Source organism: Octopus sinensis, linkage group LG1 (genome assembly GCF_006345805.1).
Source record: "Octopus sinensis linkage group LG1, ASM634580v1, whole genome shotgun sequence".
Taxonomy (NCBI): domain Eukaryota; kingdom Metazoa; phylum Mollusca; class Cephalopoda; order Octopoda; family Octopodidae; genus Octopus; species Octopus sinensis.
Window position 1 is genome coordinate 194,197,064 of NC_042997.1, and position 19,960 is coordinate 194,217,023.

General features: G+C 41.2%; 1 protein-coding gene across 3 annotated transcripts in view; it reads left to right on the top strand.

Annotated features, from left to right (window-relative positions):
- The window catches only part of LOC115231280 (collagen alpha-1(XXVI) chain-like), a 185,342-nt gene that overhangs the window by 87,260 nt on the left and 78,122 nt on the right, over window positions 1-19,960 (top strand). The window lies entirely within an intron of this gene.

Here is a 19,960-nt window from a genome sequence, read left to right on the forward strand (position 1 = left end):
AATAAAATGCACATTGTTTTTAAATGTCATTTAAAAAATCACACCGAATCCCATATGCGAAGTTATGCCTCCCATAAGCTTTCATGCACTAAAAGCATTTTTTTTCGTCTCCTGCGTATGTAATAGAGAAATTGTGGGGAGGAGCATCTAATATGAACTTTGGTATTTTATGCCATCAAATTTCGTAAGATATTGTTTAGCTTAAAATTCCGAGAAAATGTACTTTATAATTTCGATTTTTTGTAATTCTACAGCTAATAAAAGAAAGAAATATAGGTGTAGGATTGGCTGTGTTGTAAGTAGCTTGCTTACCAACTACATGGTTCTGGGTTCGGTCCCACTGCGTGGAACCTTGGGCAAGTGTATTCTACTATAGCCTCGGGCCGACCAAGGCCTTGTGAGTGGATTTGGCAGACGGAAACTGAAAGAAGCCTGTCGTATATATGTATATTTATGTGTATGTGTGTGTGTGTTTGTGTGTCTGTGTCCCCCCCCAACCTCGCTTGACAACTGATGGTGGTGTGTTTACTTAGCGGTTCGGCAAAAGACACCGATAGAATAAGTACTAGGCTTACAAAGAATAAGTCCTGAGGTCGATTTGCTCGACTAAAGGCGGTGCTCCAGCATGGCCACAGTCAAGTGACTGAAACAAGTAAAAGAAATGGAAAAAAGAATAAAATGGACCAGTTACGCACTGGGGTCGATCTAATCGACTGGCCCCCTCCTGTGCCTAGAGTTGAAGAGAATATACCAAACTTTAAGGCGATGAGCTGGCAGAATCTTTTGCATGCCGGGCAAAATGTTTAGCGGCGTTTCGTCCTTCTTAATGTTTTGAGTTCAAATTCCGCTGCGGTTGACTTTGCCTTTCACTCTTCCGGGTATCGATAAAGTAAGTACCAGTTGATCACTGGGGTCGATATAATCGACTTAGCCCTCCCCCGATAATGCTGACCTTGTGTCAAAACTGGAAACCATTATTAGAATACCAATTCCATTGTATAGAACTTCTTAGTAACATTCTACCGGTACGTGACCCAAAGTTTTGCGTGGATCACTATTTCATGCAACTTATGCTCTATTTTTCTGAGTGGCTGTGTAGTAAGTAGCTTGGTAACCAACCACATGGTTCCGGGTTCAGTCCCACTGCGTGGCATCTTGGGCAAGTCTCTTCTGCTATAGCCCCGGGCCGACCAATGCCTTGTGAGTGGATTTGGTAGGCGGAAACTGAAAGAAGCCTGTCGTATGTATGTATATATATATATATATAATATATATATATATATATATATATATATATATATATATATATATTATATATATATATAAGTGTGTGTGTATATGTTTGTGTGTCTGTGTTTGTCCCCCTAGCATTGCTTGACAACCGATGCCGGTGTGTTTACGTCCCCGTCACTTAGCGGTTCGGCAAAAGAGACCGATAGAATAAGTACTGGGCTTACAAAGAATAAGTTCCGGGGTCGATTTGCTCGACTAAAGGCGGTGCTCCAGCATGGCCGCAGTCAAATGACTGAAACAAGTAGAAGAGTAACTTGCACCAACTATTCCATATGGTCCTATATTTCAGGGACTTCCACCTTCTTTTAAATCCCTTCTTATCACCTGTTTCTCATCATCAGCGCATTAACTAAAACATTTTACACACAACACTCTAACCATCTGAACTACAAAGTTCCCCGTTGTTTGTGGATAGAGCGAATGGTGAGGAATTTTTTATATATAGGCACAGGAGTGGTTGTGTGGTAAGTAGCTTGCTTACCAACCACATGGTTCCGGGTTCAGTCCCACTGCATGGTACCTTGGGCAAGTGTCTTCTACCATAGCCTCGGGCCGACCAAAGTCTTGTGAGTGGACATTATAGACGGAAACTTAAAGAATCCCGTCGTATATATATGTGTGTGTATGTGTGTGTCTGTGTTTCTGTGTTTGTCCCCGCAGCATCGCTTGACAACCGATGTTGGTGTGTTCACGTCCCCGTAACTTAGCGGTTCGGCAAAAGCGACCGATAGAATAAGTACTAGGCTTACAAAGAATAAGTCCTGGAGTCGATTTGCTCGACTAAAGGACTAAAGGCGATGCTCCAGCATGGCCGCAGTCAAATGACTGAAACAAATAAATTAAAAGAAAAGAAAGAATAAAAGGGACGTGATGCCGCTATGTATTTCCGTCGGCATGCTTAATGATTCTGCCAGCTCACCGCTTCGTAAATATATTAAGACATTATTGCACAGAAGAAAATAGTACTAAATCAACAGGAAAACATAATTACATTAATCGTGGAATGTATAATTATAAGTATTAAAGCAACAAGTTAAAATGTAATCTGACCTTTTAATGTCTTTTTATTTTGCTTTTTTGCATTAAGAATACCAGAATAAATATTTATAATGTTATTAATTTATTTTGGAAGAAGACTAGCGATTTTGAATTGGAGCGGGTGGGGTCGTTTACATCAAGAGTCTTTCTGGTACTTTATTTTATTGATCCCGAAAGAATAAAAACGCAAAGTTGACCTCGGCGGGATGTGAACTCAGAACGTAAGAAGCCGGAAGAAATATCGCTAAGTGTTTTGTCTGACACGCTCACGATTCTTATTTCATTATTGCCCACAAGGGGCTAAACATAGAAGGGACAAACAAGGACAGACAAGGGGTTTAAGTCGATTACATCGACCCCAGTGCGTAACTGGTACTTAATTTATCGATTCCGAAAGAAAGAAAGGTAAAGTCGACCTCGGCGGAATTTGAACTCAGAACGTAAAGACAGACGAAATACCTACTTCTTTACTACCCACAAGGGTAGTAAAGAGAGGACAAACATAGAGAGGACAAACAAGGACAGACAAACAGATTAAGTCGATTAGATCGACCCCAGTGCGTAACTGGTACTTATTTAATCGACCCCGAAAGGATGAAAGGCGAAGTCGACCTCGGCGGAATTCGAACTCAGAACGTAACGGCAGACGAAATACCGCAAAGCATTTCGTCCGGCGTGCTAACGATTCTACCAGCTCGTTGCCTGAAGTAATGTAATTAATTAAAAATGCCATTTTGAATGTAAAATTCAAACTCCTTCTAGAATCTCTACATCAATCGTTTTTGCCTTGGACATAAAGATATACTAGTGTATCGAGTCTTCGTTTTGCAACACTCTTCAGTGAACTTGTGAACTTACGCCAATGCAAGCTGAATCCATTAAACTGTCTCCTATCTTGTTCGTCCGTCAGAGCGACGAGAACCATGTAGTCATCCTAGGACCACTGATGACCTGTATGATTATTTTTGTTTAGAATGAAAAATTAGTTGCCCACAGTCAACCATACCCTCTCGTCCGTGACCATCCAATTGCAAGACCAGGTCAAGAAGACTGGAAACGGAAGTGGATGCAGTGAGTGATCGAGACGTCGTACTTGTCTCGTTTTACTCACTGCAGTCCACAATACTTTGGTGTAGCCGTCTTCTTCTCCGTTGAAACTTGAAGATTTCTCTGTAGAATCCACCGGATCCTGTCTTCACATGTATATATTTCTTTACTGCCCACAAGGAGCTATACACAGAGGAGACAAACAAGGACAGACGGATTAAGTCGATTATATCGACCCCATTGCGTAACTGGTACTTAATTTATCGTCCCCGAAAGGATGAAAGGCAAAGTCGACCTCAGCGGAATTTGAACTCAGAACGTAACGACAGGCGAAATACGGCTACGCATTTCGCCCGGCGTGCTAACGTTTCTGCCAGCTCGCCGCCTTTCAGTCTTCACATGTATAGGTAGCCAAACCCTAATATGCTAATTAACTCATAGCTGAAAACACTAGTGGTTAAGAAATGGTTGGTTCCAAACTCTTCATAACCATGCAACTCCCGAACCAGGGACCCTCTACAGTTTAAATTTATAGCTAGGAGGACATACTGTCTTCTATACCATCGCTACATCCTTAACTTTTCTAACGATGTTGACTATAGCTTTTCTGAAAAGAAGATTTATTCGATATAGTCACCGTTCTCCAGCAATTACTCCTACTCTGACACGACTAGGACTCCTCTAATCTCCAGAACTGTTAATAATCGTCGTTTTATTATGCAAATTCCCAGTCTTTGTGAATTTAAAACATTAACAGTTGTCTTGTATCCTTACTTCTTCAACCAAAAGAGTTTAAAAGTACAGCGAACCCGCCTCAGAATTAAGTAATAAAAAAAGAAGTATAACCTTTTTGCTAAAAGATATAGTATTCGATTCGCTACGAAATAGCCTTAATTCTCTCGCTTTTTTGTTGAACATTGTAAGAAAAATATTTTTAAACCAGACAGTCAGTAAAAGGCTATAGTACTTTTATTATCTATTTCTGAAAAGGAGACACCGTGCTTTTAAACTTATCTATAAAGCAAGATTCGTTCTGCATCAAGTAGAATTTCAAACCGGCCATTTTGTGTAACTAGAATTCTGTTTATGTTACGCAGCGAAAATATGTGACTAAATGTGTTTGTTTAGTTCTAAATTTGCGCGTAGAGTTGCTTCTTTCAGCTTATAGATACTTTTGTTAGTATATTATTCAAAGTTGAATTATTTTCTTTCGGTTTTTATCTTTGATTGACATTTATACTTATTGTGTTGTTTGCGGGGATTTTTCTGTGTATTTTATTGCATGTTTCGGCTATGTTTATTTATGTTTATTTATTTGTGTATGTTTAGGTTAATTATTTAGATTTGAACGACTTTCTTCAGTCTCGTATTATTTCTGACGTGGAAAATCGGATTGACTCTTGCCTGTTGAATTTTCTTTTTAATTTTCGTTGCTTAGTTTTCAGGCCAGGGGTAGCCAACAGTCGATAGTTGCGCAATCCTATTATGAAAGACATTCTAGCCGTGACCATTCACTAATGTCAGATATGTGTTCTTTTTTTAAAAAAAAAGTGAGGTAGGTTTGATAGCAAATCAAAGATTTGATAGCAAATCAATCAATAACATAGAGGCTTGATGATAATGATGATGATGATGATGATGATGATGATGACGACGACGACAGAGATGGCGGTGGCAACGGTGATGACAATGAAGATGATTTATAATTGTTCCCGTAGCGTAATTGGTGGTGGTGGTGGTGAGGAGAGAAGGGCTAATCCGCTCCGAGCGGCGTTTTAATGGGGGCAGCACTTTTTTGGGGTCTACTGTATAACTTTTATAGGGAGCAAAAAAGGGTGCACAGCTAATTCAAGAGTTGTCCCCGAGTGGCACACCCTCTAGCTTCTCCACTTCCCAATTTAGTCCGAATCTCAAATCCAAAGTGTTCCAATCGTGATCACTATATCTTTTTTTTTCTTTCAGCCATAGTATATCTAGGACTACAATATCTAGTGTGTCCTGTATCCTTTCTTTCTAAACAGTAATAAAATGTAATTCACGAAGAAGCTCCTTCGTCGAAAGAGAATTGGGTGTTGGGTAGAGTGATGATAAAATAGTTATTGTGGTAACTGGCTTTGAATTAGCATCGAGAATCCGATCAATTTCACGGTTTATAGGCGTCGAATGTAATTGACAGTCTTTCACGGTAATAATGGGGTCAACAAACCATTTAAAGCACGTACCTTGTGTATGTGTGTTCGATGTTGTTTAAATCCCTCGAACTGCTATATTTGAATTTTTTTCCGTGGTATGAAATATTGGAACATACGGACAGATGGTCCTTACACCATTTTTTTTTTTTTTTTGTAACTGTAGACAGCGATTTAGCTTACATCTGGCCTTGTTTCGGCTACAAGTCACAAAAATGACAAAACATCGACGTCTGTCGCTCCTGAATGGGACCAGATGCGAGTTATCTCGCTTGTCTATGACTTTCAGGTGTTTTAACACCAGGCGAATTGATGAGAATATATTCTCTTACGCCTACAAGCGTAGCCTGCCCACAAACACCAGCAAATCACGTATATGTGTGTGTGTGAGTAAATGTATGTATTTACATATCTGTATGTATAGTGAAGACCAAGATGATTGGGACTTAAAGTTTCGCCTAACAGTTTGTTCAGCCAATCTGACTGAATTATGAGTATAAAAATACACCAGCAGCTCATGCTCAAACGCTCAATTCTTATTTCAATAATCGTTTAAAATATTATTTTCATACAAACACACATGCGCATGCGCGCACGCATATAAGTATGTTCATATCTATCAATCTATCTATCTGCCTATCTATCTATCTATCTCTTACCTGTGTGTCTATCTATCTATCTGCCTATCTATTTATCTCTTACCTGTCTGTCTGTCTATCTATCTATCTATCTATGATGGCAGAGTATGATTTGAGGTAAGTTGGCTGCTATTTCTAAACATGCCGAGAAACTACAAAAACCTCCCTGTGTATGCATGCCAGAACGTGAAACCCTGAGTAGCAGTTTTTTTTTTTTTTGTAATATTTTCGTGATGTTTTTGCAGTTTTAATAATGAAGCATTTTACTCTACCTTCGGTATTCGAGGACTATTTTTTCCCACCTTGTTTCACATTTATGTGCTACTCGGGTCACGAAAATATTACAAAAAAACTGCTACTTAGGGTTTCACGTTCTGGCATGCATACACATGAAGGTTTTTGTAGCTTCTCGGCATGCTTAGAAATAGCAGCCAACTTACCTCAACATATATATATATATATATATATAATATGAATCTAACGATTCTGCCAGCTCGCTGATTCAATAAGTAAAATAATGATTCTTTTATATTAGAAACAAAGCCTAAATTTTTAGAGGGTGGAACCAGTCGATGTAATCAACTCCGGCGCTTGACTGGTACTTATTTTATCGACCCCGAAAGGATGAAAAGCAAAGTCGATTTCGGCAGAATTCGAACTTAGAACGTAAAAACAGACGAAATGTCACTAAGTCTTTTTGCCCTGCGTGCAACCGATTCTGCCAGTTCGCTGCCTTAATAAGTAAAACTTTTCAGACTCAGATAATATACATTAATATATAGTGTATGGGTGACTGCAAGAATGTATAATGCGCATTTTTAAAGACACGCACACACACACACACACACACATTTATACACTTATGTAGCTATCTACACTCACACGTACGTATATGCGCACAAACATACAAATACGAAAATGTCCTATAAACAATTTGTGGAATGTTTTATCCGCACCAACACTTATATGTACAGCGTCAGGGGACAGATTAGTCTGGAAAAGACAAGAGCCAGGGAAATGAATGGGCTTAATCGGATAGCGAACATGTATCGCCGGCTCGGCTCACTGAGGGCTTACTTCCTATGTACAGTACTCACGCGATCCATTGTATGGAGCTTCCCCGTGATCGATCGGCCTTATGAAAATAGAAATAGTAACCAAATCTCATTCAAATTTCTTCTTTTTTTTTATTCTAAAGAGGGAAGGAATAATTGGATTATGTAGTCCTGGAAGTACGCTGTATAAAAATTTTTTTAAAAAAACGGAATGATCCGGTTTCCCACCCTCTCCTGATCCTGGGCCTGCTTTACCAGGACTTATCTCGAGTTAAACAACAACTATAGCTTGTATGTATACACGCGGAGGTTTAGATAGCTTCTCGGCATGTTTAGAAATAGCAGCCAGCTTGCCTCAAACTGTCAAGTAAGTAGGGAAGGCAATGCCTATGACCCTTTTCAGAGCCTTCGGGACTTCTGGGCCAGGGAGAAGAAGGAAAGGTATACTCAAACCGGCAAACCCGAATGCTTGCAAATTGAGCGAACAACCAAAGACCATGTTGGGGTGTCTTAAAACAGGCGACGAGTTATGTCAACATCCCTAACTTTGAAAACCACTTAAAATAATAGTTTTAAAAACGGATAACAGTTTCTAATATTCTTTCCAGAGGTGTAGGAGTGGCTGTGGGGTAAGTAGCTTGCTTACGAACCACATGGTCCCGGTTTCAGTCCCACAGTGTGGCACCTTGGGCAAGTGTCTTCTACTATAGCCTCGGGCTGACCAAAGCGTTGTGAATGGATTTGGTGGGCGGAAACTGAAAGAAGCCCGTCGTATTTATGTATATATATGTATGTGTGTGTGTATATGTTAGTGTGCCTGTGTTTGTGCCCCCCCCCACCAACATCGCTTGATAACCGATGCTGGTGTGTTTACGTCCCCGTAATTTAGCAGTTCGGCAAAAGAGACCGATAGAATAAGTACTAGGCTTACAAAAAATAAGTCCTGGGATCGATTTGCTCGACTAAAAAGGCGGTGCTCCAGCATGGCCACAGTCAAATGACTGAAACAAGTAAAAGAGTGAAAGAATATAAGCAGAAGGCCTGAAATTTTGGGGGTAAAGACTCGTCGCTTTCACCGACACCTGGGCTCGACTGATATTTATTTTATTGATCCCAAAAGGATGAAAGGCAAATTCGACCTCGGTGGAATTTGAACTCAGAACGTAAAGAAGGAAGAAATGTCGCTAAGTAATTTTGTCCGGCGTGCAAAACGATTCTACAAGCCCGCCATCTTCATATAGTCTCTGATATACAAACAAACGAGATGATCAGATTAGATTTTCTTGGTCAGAATTGACCCAGGACTAAGCAACACCAGCAGTGGAGGCGCAATGGCCCAGTGGTTAGGGCAGCGGACTCGCGGTCGGAGGATCGCGGTTTCGATTCCCAGACCAGGCGTTGTGTGTGTTTATTCAGCAAAAACACCTAAAGCTCCACAGGCTCCGGCAGGGGGTGGTGGCGACCCCTGTTGTACTCTTTCGCTCCAACTTTCTCTCACTCTTCTTCCTGTTTCTTGTCCCCGACTTCCTACGCAACCGCTGAACCTGGATGCGCATTCATCCATCCGTCGATGCTCTCGGTGTCGGGGGTTTGACCTGCTTTCTCTTCTGCGGGTCTTACGAATAGCAAAAGGACCACGTTTCGGACTTCTCCCACTCTGGGACGAAGACCGCTTCGCTCAACAAACAAACAAATAAACAAACCAGCAACATCAACATCAACGATAATAGATAAAAATTCACATTTAAATTACTGTCACACACAGACACACACACAGATATACACACACACGCACGCACGACATTTTTTCCATTATAAAAACAGCGAACAAGCTTTGCTTCACGCAGCAGGATTATCTTACAGGTCGAAAGAAAGTGACACCACCATATCAGACGATATACCAACTAATTTGGTATTTTACATATTTATTTATTGTTAGATTTCATAGCTTTAGTAATGGCCGATTTTCGCTAATCTTTTATTTGTTTATTCTTCTTGTTCATAATAAATGTTTATACGTTAAAAGTTTCCTTTTTTATATTTTTCGTTTTATACTCTCTTTTTTTTCTGATTTATTACTTCAACGCTGTCATATCTGAAGATTCAATTATAATTGTAGCAAAATATTTGGCAAAAGATATTTCATTCAATTAAATGAGGGTAGTTGTTGGGTGGCTTTGAGACACTACAAGCATTGTGCCTAGACAACATAATTCATTTAAACATCCTAATCCGTCTTATAAACTTTGAATGACGTGTAAGTGATAAGGTGAAAGGCATGAAGTTCTTAACGAAGAAAATCTGTCGGCGTTTCAACTCAGTGGCGTGTCACATACGGTATTTATTATTCTCTCGGTTGTAGGCATGAACTGTTAATCTTCCAGTTGCTATTATCCTTTTAACACTGATGTCCACTTGAGTAATCCTTGTTGTAAAATAACTTGTCTCAAGCTTAATGTCTGGAATTTGAGAAGACTGATGATGTGCTTCGTCGATAACAATTAATCTCTTAAAAGAAATTAATAAAAGTGTTTGCTAAGTTCCTTAGAGAACAACATATCTCACGTTTCGAACCTTTGCACTTTATCAAGAATGAGACAGAGAGAGAGACAGAGAATATGGTGTTGTCACTTTGGCCGTAAGCTAACGAAAATTCTCCTATCTTACAATCAAATCGACAATACTCTTTCTTCCTCTCCCCTCCCCGCTCTCTCTCTCTATCTTTCTTTTTACCCACTCTCACACGAGCGATATAATCTGAAACGTTAAATTCTCTAAGTGATTTCTTACATTGGTACACGGCCATATGTAGCAGTTGATAACCAATTAAATTTACTCCATTTTACGACTAGTATTTATTTATTTATTGACTGTAGAGAGCAAATGCCAGTTTGACTCTGGCAGTCATTTGAACTCTGGGAACTCTAGTATTCTATCGTTACTAACACTCCACTCTCTTCTGTAGCGGTGGTGGCAGTGGTGGTGATGATGGTGATAGTGGTGGTGGTGGTAGCGGTGGCGGCGGCGGCGGCGGCGGCGGCGGCGGCGGCGGCAGCAACAGTGATGGTGGTGGCGGCGGCGGTGGTGGTGGTTGTGGTGGTGGTGGTAACGGCGGCGGTAGTGGTGGTTGTGGTGGTGTTGGTGGTGGTGACGGAAGCGGCGGCGGCGGGGGCGGCGGCAGCGGCGGCAGCGACGGCAGCAGAGATGGTGGCAGTTGCGGTGGCGGCGGCGGCGGCGTGGTGGCGGTTGTGGTGGCGGCGGCAGCGGTGGTGGCGCCAGTGGCGGCAGCGGTGGTGGTTGTGGTGGTGGTGATGATGGTGTTTAGCCCCAAATAAGTACTGACCGAGCAAATGCATAATTAAATGTGTTCTCGCCATGGCTACTCCACCATTTTCTTTTAAAAGCGTGCAGAGTTACATGTTACATTACGTCATTTAACCTTTCTTATTTTGAGACGGAAGCTGTTAATTGAAGGGCAATTTGGTTGTTATTTCAAATTTCAAAAAATATTGTTGAAGCAGACAAATATCCCTCAAAACTTCAACTCAACACCGGTCAAGCAGATTTCTGATCAACTACAAGGTGTCTAGGTCTACATTAACTAATGCATGTCCTTCAAGATGGATTAGGATTTGAGGAAGACTTGGCTGCAGTTTCTATCCGGCTGTGCAACCAAATACAGTGATCCCTCGTTTATCGCGGTAGATTGGTTCCGAGACCAGCCGCGATAACTGAATTTCCGCGAAGTATGGACACCATATTTACAGTATTTATTTAACGTGTATTTGGACTTTTAAAACCCTCCCTGTGCTGTTAACAATCCACCCATTACAGTAGTCTATTAACAAGGACAACTGTTAAGCAATAACACTTTTATTTAAAAAAGATAAAGATTGTTAGTTACACTGGCCAGATTACAAAATAGAAAGCTGTGATTCGTCGTCTCTCTCCATTGCACCAATAACAGCCCGTCTTAAGTTTAAATACCCCTGTATATGCTATTTTACGCTTGTTTTGTTGTTCCTAGACTTGGAAATAATATTTATTATTAATGTTTTAATGGATTTAATGAAAAATTTTAGGTGTTCATATATATATATATTTAAAATCCGCGAAGTTGTGAATCCGCGATAGTTGAACCGCGAAGTAGCGAGGAATCACTGTAGTCTCTTTCGTTGTTTCGTAGAAAGTAGGAGTAGTGAGAAATGATAGGGCGTTAGTATTTATTTTATACTTTCTTCAAGGAATTAACTTTATGACCGATAAATTAATCCCTACTATAGGCTTATCGATTATACCTCTTCATTGTGAAAATCAATTCTACCTGGTCGCTGTAGGTATTAAGGGCCCTTGAACGAAGCAATACATTGACTAATCTAGAATTTATTATGAAAACTTGGTTTTTGTATTTGGTTTGCAAGATCCGTGTGTTGAAACAAATTTTGTTGTGTCATAGGATAATGATTACCCCAGTAATATTATTGGCGTAATGACTCTCTCAAGATACGAGTTACGAGCAATATATCGATTAGACTTACAAATCAACAATCCTCGATTTCCAGGAAATGATTAACGGGAGGTAACTGCCGTTTGGTGAAGGCGCCTGGCTTAGTGGTTAGGGTGTTGCACTCACGATTACTGGACCTGGTGGTGCGCGTTCGTGAGCAAAACATCTCCCTTCCTGTTGCTCCAGGCCACTCAGCTGTGCATGAGTGACCCTTCGACGGACTGGCGTCCTGCTCAGGGAAAACGCTGAAATCGAGGTCAGTTAAACGCCATGGAAACAAGGTATCTGCCTCTCTGAGTCATGTGAAGGCGGGGTTTTACACTCACGACACAAGACTGTGATTTCGATCCCCGAACAAAACATCTCACTTCTTGTTGCTCCAGGCCACTCAGCTGTGCATGAATGACCCTTCGACGGAAGGACGTCCTGTTCAGGGAAAACGCTGAAATCAAGGTTAGTTAAACGCCATGGAAACAAGGTATCTGCCTCTCTGAGTCATGTGAAGGCGGAGTTTTAGACTCACGACACAAGAGCGTGGTTTCGATCCCCGGACCGGGCGGTGCGTTGTATTTTGATCACAAAACTTCATTTCACAGTGCTCCAATCCGCTCAGCATTAGATCTAAGCCTGCGACAGACTGGCGTCCCGTTCAAAGGGAATGTTGTGATTTTAGTCACTTATACGGCCCTCTGGGTCCAACGACTCGATACAGTACTTACATAATTGTCGTTTGCGCTTAGGGATTATTTCCAATCTGTTCTTTGCATATCACATACTTTACATTTTCTTTAGTGCGTGTATAGCTTTCTTCAACTGTCCACAGTTAAAAATAGATAAGTGAAACTTCTTGCAGAACAGATTATATGCTAAATATACTTCACTGTGATGATGATGATAATAATAATAATTAATAATAATAAAATAATAATAATAATAATAATAATAATAATCACGAATAGTCAAGAAGGAAGAAAAGATAGATAGATAGATAGATAGATAGATAGATAGATAGATAGATAGATAGACGGATGGATGGATGGATGGATAGATAGATAGATAGATAGATAGATAGATAGATAGATAGATAGATAGATAGATAGATAGATAGATAGATAGATAGATAGATAGATGGATGGATGGATGGATGGATGGATGGATGAATAGATAGATAGATGGATAGAGACAACCGTCTTAAGTACGAAATAGCCCGACTATGGAAAATGAAGAAGGTGAAGACAGTGCCAATTATTGTTGGGTCCTTGGGAATAGTATCCAAAGGCATCAAGAGGGATATAAAGGAAATTGAAATAAAGTGCCCTGTAGAACTGTTACAAAAGGTTTTGCCCCCCTTGGCACGGCCAGAATAAACAGGAAAGAATTGGCTAGCTGAAAAGGACGGATAGCATGGCACCGTAGGCTGCAGGTAGTAATAAGCCCGCTACACATGCAAAATTCCAGGACCTCCAGCAAAACCTGTGATAAAGAGAAAATAATAATAATATAATAATAATTATTATTATTATTATTATTATTATTATTATTATTATTAATATTATTATTATTATATTATTATCATTATCATTATCATTATTATTATTATTATTATTATTATTATTATTATTTTATTGTTATTATATTATATTTTCTACTGGAAGCACAAGGCCTCAATTTTGGGAGAAGGGCTTAAGTCAATTACATCGATCCCAGTGTCTAACTCAGAATTTGAACTCAGAACGTAGCAGCAGACAATATATCGCTAAGCATTTTCGTCCAGCGCGCTAACGATTCTGCCAGCTTGCCACCTTAATAATAATACTTTCTACTATAGGCGTGGTTGTGGTTAAGAAGCTTGCTTCCCAACCACATGGTTCCAGGTTCAGTCCTACTACGTGACACCTTGGGCAAGTGTCTTCTACTGTAGCCTTGGGCCGACCAAAGCCTTGTGAGTGGATTTGGTAGACTGAAACTGAAAGAAACCCGTCGTGTATATAATGTATATATATATAATATATATATATATACTAAGCATAAGGGTCAGCAACGAATTGCCTTACCACATACCGAATTTAGAAATAGCAGTCAAAGGGTTATGCTATTTCTTCTACTAAAAAGGGAGATCTCAGTAAAAAACGCAATTGGAAGGCTGACACAAACAGGTAAGAGAGATGAATTAACCGCAATCTATCAAACATTTTTAAAGTTATCCACGGACGTACGTTTCGAAATCAAGTTTTAGGAAAGCATAAGAATTAAATATTTAATATTAAATAATTCTACTTACCCGAAACTTCTTTTCTCTTCAGCGTGGATACTATCATCATAATGATTATATTTAATTTTGAGATACTAGGAGGTACCAACTCAACTCAGTATCAGAGCGAGCTAGAATCCTCAACTAGTATCACACGAATTCAAATTTGTGAATGAAACGATTGTGTCAACAGCCCCTTCCCACCCGCGTGTAGCCAAAACAAGATGCTGTAGTCATCTACTGAGATAAAATAATGGGTTATCCGTAATAATGAGGGTGAAATTAATTAATTTGGAATAATTATCAATTACCCAAGTATCTTTCGGCATGTAAAAGCCTCATTTGAGAAAATTTAAGTAATACTAAGCAATAAGGTTCAGCAACGAATTGCCTTACCACATACCGAATTTAGAAATAGCAGTCAAAGGGTATAGCTATTTCTTCTACTAAAAAGGGAGATCTCAGTAAAAACATCAATTGGAAGGCTGACACAACAGGTAAGAGAGAATGAATTAACCGCAATCTATCAAACATTTTTAAAGTTATCCACGGACGTACGTTTCGAAATCAAGTTTTAGGAAAGCATAAGAATTAAAATATTAAATATTAAATAATTCTATCTTACCGAACTTCTTTTCTCTTCAGCGTGGAATACTATAATCATAATGATTATATATTGAATTTTGAGATACTAGGAGGTACCAACTCAACTCAGTATCAGAGCGAGCTAGAATCCTCAACTAGTATCACCGAATTCAAATTTGTGAATGAAACGATTGTGTCAACAGCCCCTTCCCACCCGCGTATATATATATATATAAAGAAACCCATCGTATATATATATGTGTGTGTGTGTGTATGTATGTATGTATGTATATCTATATGTCCGTATGTGCGTATGTATTTGCGTTTGTTTGTCCCCCACCACCACCAGCCCCATCGCTTGACAACCGATGTTGATCTGTTTACGTCCCCGTAAAGTGGTTCGGCAAACGTGACCGATAGAATAAGTGCTAGGCTTACAAAGAATAAGTCCTGGGGTCGATTCGTTCGACGAAAGGCGGTGCTCCAGCATGGCCATAGTCAAATGACAGAAACAAGTAAAAGAGTATAGGAACAAGGCCTGAAACTTGGGGGAGGGGATAGAAGAATACATCGATCCCCCTGTGTTTCACTGGTACTTAATTTATCGAACCCCGAAAGAATGAAAATCTAAATGGGCCTCAGCGGAATTTGAACTCAGAACGTAGCACCGGGTGGAAAAACCACTGAGCATTTCGTCCAGCTCGCTAACGATTCTTATTTCTTTATTGCCCACAAGGGGCTAAACACAGAGAGGACAAGCAAGGACAGGCAAACGGATTAAGTCGATTATATCGACCCCAGTTAAGAAATCGAGCTGGCAGAACCGTTAGCACGCTGGGCGAAATGCGTAGTCGTATTTCGTCTGCCGCTACGTTCTGAGTTCAAATTCCGCCGAGGTCGACTTTGCCTTTCATCCTTTCGGGGTCGATAAATTAAGTACCAGTTACATTCTTTCGGATGTAATCGTCTTAATCCGTTTGTCTGTACTTGTTTGTCCCCTCTGTGTTTAGCCCCTTGTGGGTAGTAAAGAAACATATATCGACCCCAGTGCGTAACTGGTACTTATTTAATCGACCCCGTAAGAATGAAAGGCAAAGTCGGCCTCAGCTGAATTTGAACTCAGAACGTAGCATCGGGTGGAAAAACCGCTGAGCATTTCGTCCAGCTTGCTAACGATTCTTATTTCTTTATTGCCCACAAGGGGCTAAACACAGAGAGGACAAGCAAGGACAGACAAACGGATTAAGTCGATTATATCGACCCCATTGCGTAACTGGTACTTATTTAATCAACCCCGAAATGATGAAAGGCAAAGTCTACCCCATTGCGTAACTGGTACTTATTTAATCAACCCCGAAATGATGAAAGGCAAAGTCGACCTCGGCGGAATTTGAACTCAGAACGTACCGGCAGACGAAATACCTATTTCAAACAAGGACAGACAAACGGATTAAGTTGATTACATCGACTCCAGTGCGTAACTGGTACTTAATTTATCGACCCCGAAATGATGAAAGGCAAAGTCGACCTCGGCGGAATTTGAACTCAGAACGTAGCGGCAGACGAAATACCGCTAAGTATTTCGCCCGGCGTGCTAACGACTCTGCCAGCTCGACAACTTCGCCATCTTAAATAATAATAATAATAATAATAATAATAATAATAATAATAATAATAATAATAATAATAAACGTTGTGTGGTATGTAAGGAGAAAACAATGAAGTAGAGAAGAGCGTTACAAGTGAGAAGATGACAGTTGGTGTCTGATGAAAAAACCCCACAGCAACAGACTGGCCTGCTGCGATGGATTTCACGCAAATATGATATATAGAGTCACTCGGTACACTTGTGCGCGCGCGCTAGTGTGTGTGTGAGAGAGAGATAGAGAGCAGAGTTTCAGTATGAGAGTGTTTGTGTGCGCATGAATGTGTGTGTGTGCGTGTGTGTGTGTGTGTGTGTGTGCCGGTGTGTGTGTGTGTGTGCCGGTGTGTGTGTGTGTGCCTGTGTGTGAGAAAGAGAGAAGGAGAGCCAGTACGTGTGTGTGTGTATTTGTGAGTGTGCCTGTGTGTGTTTACCTGTGAGTGTGTATGTGTATGTGTGTGTATGTGTATGTGTGAGTGTGTGTTTGCTTGTGTGTGAGAAAGGGAGAAGGAGAGCCAGTACGTGTGTGTGTGTGTGTGTGTGTGTTTGCCTGTGTGTGAGAAAGAGAGAAGGAGAGCCAGTACGTGTGTGTGTGTGTGTGTTGTGTGTATTTGTGAGTGTGTGCCTCTGTGTGTTTTCCTGTGAGTGTGTATGTGTGTATGTGTATGTGTTTGCTTGTGTGTGAGAGAGCAGGAGAGGCAGTACGTGTGTGTGTGTGTATGTGTGTGTGTGCCTGTGTGTGAGAAAGAGAGAAGGAGAGCCAGTACGTGTGTGTGTGTTATTTGTGAGTGTGTGCCTGTGTGTGTTTACCTGTGAGTGTGTATGTGTATGTGTGTGTATGTGTCTGCTTGTGTGTGAGAAAGAGAGAAGGAGAGCCAGTACGTGTGTGTGTGTGTGTGTATTCGTGAGTGTGTGCCTGTGTGTCTTTACCTGTGAGTGTGTATGTGTGTATGTGTATCTGTGTGTATGTGTTTGCCTGTGTCTGAGAAAGAGAGAAGGAGAGCCAGTACGTGTGTGTGTATGTGTATGTGTGTGTGTGCCTCTGTGTGTATGTGTGTGTGTGCCTCTGTGTGTATGTGCATATGTTGCTGTATGTGTTTGTACGTTTGTCCGTGAGTGCGTGTGTCAGACAAGAAGAATTGGTGTGCGCGTGTGTGTATGCGTTAGTATGAGTGTATGTGTGTCTGTATGTATGTGTATGCGTGTCCGTGTTATGTCTGTGTGCCTGACCGTGTTTGTATGTGTGTGTGTGTGTGGCGTATGTCTTTCAATGTGTCTGCGTGTGCAAACAGTGTGTGTGTGTGTGTGCGTGCGTATGTCTGTCAATGTGTCTGCGGTTGCAAACAGTGTGTGTGTGTATGTGTGCGTGTGTGCGTGTGTGTGTGTGTGCGTGTGTGTGTGTGTGTGTGTGTGTGTGTGTGTGTGTGTGTGTGTGTGTCTGTGTGCAAACCTGATGAAACTTGAATCCCGTTCTTGATTTCATTATAAATAACACCACAGACGATTGTAGCTGATATTTGTTGTCTGGTTTAAAAGCAGCACTGATCGAGTAGACATATGATCAAAGGCCTTCCAATCGTGGCTGACCTTGTCTATTTTCAGACATAGTGTGGTGTATCTAGAACCACATTAACCAACGTTCTTTATTTTTAAAACGGCAGGGAGTCATTTGAGGGATATTTAGTTGCTATTTCTAGAAACTCGAGCAAACCACATACAGGCTCTTTGATTTATTTTGAGACGGGTGGGGTTGTTGGTGGTGATGCTGAGGCTGTTGTTGTTGTTGATGATGATGTTGTTGTTTTTGTTGTTGCTGCTGCTGCTGCTGCTAGTTTGTTTGTTTGTTGAGCAAAGCAGTCTTCTGTAGTGGGAGAAGTCCGAAACGTGGTCCTTTGCTATTCGTAAGACCCGCAGAAGAGAAAGCAGGTCAACCACCGACACCGAGACCATCGACGGATGGATGAAGTCGGGGACAAGAAACAGGAAGAAAGAGTGAGAGACAGTTGGAGCGAAACAGTACAACAGGGGTCGCCACCACTCCCTGCCGGAGCCTCGTGGAGTTTTAGGTGTTTTCGCTCAATAAACACACACAACGCCCGGTCTAGGAATCGAAACCGCAATCTGGGCCATTGCGCCTCCACTGTTGTTGCTAGTGGTATTGGTGGTAAGAGAGGTTGCGACGGCAGCGGCGTCGTAGGTGGGGAACGATAGGACTGGTGATTACGGAAAAGGTTTGTTGGCCGTTGTTTTACTCACGATTTACAATGGCGATGTAGTTTTGAGAAAGAGAGAGAGGGGGAGGCAGTGCGTGTGTGTGTGTATGTGTGTGTGTGAGTGTGTGTGTGTGTCTCAAGGCTGACTACTCGGTAGGGCAGACAGGGTTGTGTGCCCTAAGGCTTCATGTTTGACCTGAGGGTTGCTTTATGAATAATGTTTTAAATGACTGAAATTAGGCTTCGTGAACGTCAAACTGAACCGACCAAGTAACTTACAAAACATCATCAGTCAAGTCAGACTCTACTCTGGCATCTTATATTACATTTAGTGGGCGAGTGTAGAGAAAACGCGTAGGCTGATGGTGAAGGGATGAACTCGCCATCATAAAATCGTGAATTCGATTCTTGGCTCGGGTGATGCTTTGAGCCTTTAAATAAGGCGCTTCAACTCACATTGTTCCTGTCCCCTCCGCAATGCCAACCTGGTACTGGTGCAGATGTCACATTCTCCAGATGTCACACTCTCCATATGTCACATTATCCAGATGTCCCATTCTCCAGATGTCACACTCTCCAGATGTCACACTATCCAGATGACACATTCTCCAGATGTCACCCTCTCCAGATGTCCCATTCTCCAGATGTCACATTCTCCAGATGTCATTCTCCAGATGTCACTCTCCAGATGTCACACTCTCCAGATGTCATATTTTTTATGTTCAGCTGGGTCAGGAGTAGGAAGGTCATGCGGATGTCTATTTTTGCTCGCGAATACACAGGCATCTAAAAAAAATTAGTGAAAGTATGGTACTTACTACCAGATCATACTCGCTTGCAAGTGACGGCTGTAGTCTTCTTCTTCTTCCAATCAGGACTCATGCCATGAATAATGTTTTAAATGACTGAAATTAGGCTTCGAGAATGTTCAAACTGAACCGACCAAGTAACTTACAAAACATCATCAGGCAAGTCAGACTCCACTCTGGCATCTTATATTACGTTTAATGAGTGAGTGTAGAGAAAACGCGTAGGCTGATGGTGAAGGGGTTCAACTCGCCCTCATAAAATCGTGAATTCGATTCTTGGCTCAGGTGATGCTTTGAGCCTTTAAATAAGGTGCTTCAACTCACATTGTTCCTGTCCCCTCCGCAATGCCAACCTGGTACTGGTGCATATGTCACATTCTCCAGATGTCACACTCTCCAGATGTCACACTCTCCAGATGTCACACTATCCAGATGTCACACTATCCAGATGTCACACTATCCAGATGTCACACTCTCCAGATGTCACATTTTTTATGTTCAGCTGGGTCAGGAGTAGGAAAGTCATGCGGATGTCTATTTTTGCTCGCGAATACACAGGCATCTAAAAACAATTAGTGAAAGCATGGTACTTACTACCAGATCATACTCGCTTGCAAGTGACGGCTGTGGTCTTCTTCTTCTTCCAATCAGGACTCATGCCATTAGCCACAAAGAATAATCGCTAATTCGAGC